Genomic DNA, 1,432 nt, shown 5'->3' with positions numbered 1-1,432 from the left:
TACGTACATTTTCATTTGTAAGTATTATTTTCTAGTTGTTGTGATTATATTTCTTAATAATATGGAGTCAGTCTAATTTGCTAATTTGTTCGCAAATATAGATTTACAAAAAATCAATGAAATAGAAGGAAATAATGGCTAAAAATGTTCGAATTAAATGATTGTCCCAATAATTTCTACCTGACATAGAATCTGCAGTGGGTAATCATTTCACAATTAGTAATGGTAAACAAAGCTCAGTAAATTAGTAAACACGGTCAGAGGCTGTCTCAAAACATAATCCAAACCACTTGTCTGGGATAGAGAAGTAAAACAAATGTTGGTGATTCACAGGAATATTGGTACTACCTACTCTGCGTACGACTAGTAAATCGCATCTAAGAGGTAAAATCATTTAACATAATTCATAAATTTGGTATTTATATATTTGTTAAAACTTGACATTTTCAGAAAATGTTGTTTCTCAAACGATGAGTTAGAAGTAAATGAACAGACGAATAAACGATTTGGAGGCTATGATTTTAATTCACCCAGAAAAGCCTTGGATACCCGAAAATGTCTAATTCACACACACTCATATAAGTATATCACTCAAGTATCCGATTTTAAACGTTTGCCAAGACCAAATGTCACTTAATAGTTTATCGTTTTTAGTTCACACAGGGGATTATACTTATAATGTTTTTCAAAACTGAAATATATGATGTACCACATACACGGAACTGCGAAGTGGAGCAAATGCATTGACAAATTTTCAGACGTTGACTTTCTTGGAGATAATTCTACCGACTCATATGAAGCCATACAATATTGGAGAGAATTATGAAACTTAAAGGTGAGAATATTGTTGACAGGTTTTTATTTCAAATCTTTTTTACTGTGCTATTAACTAACACACCCACCTGTTCACGGGCACATAGTATTATATCTAATTTTAAATATTTTGGCCTTTAAGTTTGATTATAACATTATGTCATATCACTCTAATATTATATTAAGACTAACGTTACTAGACTGGACCTACTGTACTCACATTTGCGCGTTGCTCGTTGTCCAAAGATAGAAGACGAATACTACACTGACATATTTTTAACAAAGTTTTAATTTTTAGGTAATACAATTTTGCTGAGCAAGAATCCAATTTTAATAACGCGGCGGGCTTCAACATATTTATATTGCAAAGAAACACATAACTAGTTTGGACATTGGTATCTTTTCTGAAGGGAAAGTGCATCTAGTTGGATGCGTTAAACAGGTAAAGATTGAATGTTCCCAGTTGTTTTAAAATGAGTCGGGAAAAACAAAAAGATTATATTTTTGACAAAAACCGATATTGTTATTTTTGGTGTAACTAATAAAATACCTAGGTGTAGATACATGATTTGTTCGTCCGAATGTTCCTATTAGCATTTTCTATACAATTTTTAAAACA

General features: G+C 31.4%; 1 long non-coding RNA gene across 2 annotated transcripts; it reads left to right on the top strand.

Annotated features, from left to right (window-relative positions):
• The first annotated feature begins 97 nt into the window (after positions 1 to 97).
• On the top strand, positions 98 to 1,277 carry LOC107885765. 2 transcript variants are annotated; one of them, XR_001680502.2, is made up of 4 exons: positions 101 to 384; positions 451 to 582; positions 655 to 835; positions 1,112 to 1,277. It is a non-coding gene; the product is annotated as an uncharacterized LOC107885765 (long non-coding RNA). The 2 variants fall into 2 exon arrangements; XR_001680501.2 differs by having other exon boundaries at positions 98 to 384; positions 451 to 835.
• The last annotated feature ends 155 nt before the right edge of the window (positions 1,278 to 1,432 follow it).

Source organism: Acyrthosiphon pisum, unplaced genomic scaffold (assembly GCF_005508785.2).
Source record: "Acyrthosiphon pisum isolate AL4f unplaced genomic scaffold, pea_aphid_22Mar2018_4r6ur Scaffold_13248;HRSCAF=13887, whole genome shotgun sequence".
Classification (NCBI taxonomy): domain Eukaryota; kingdom Metazoa; phylum Arthropoda; class Insecta; order Hemiptera; family Aphididae; genus Acyrthosiphon; species Acyrthosiphon pisum.
This window is presented reverse-complemented; position numbering and strand designations above follow the sequence as displayed.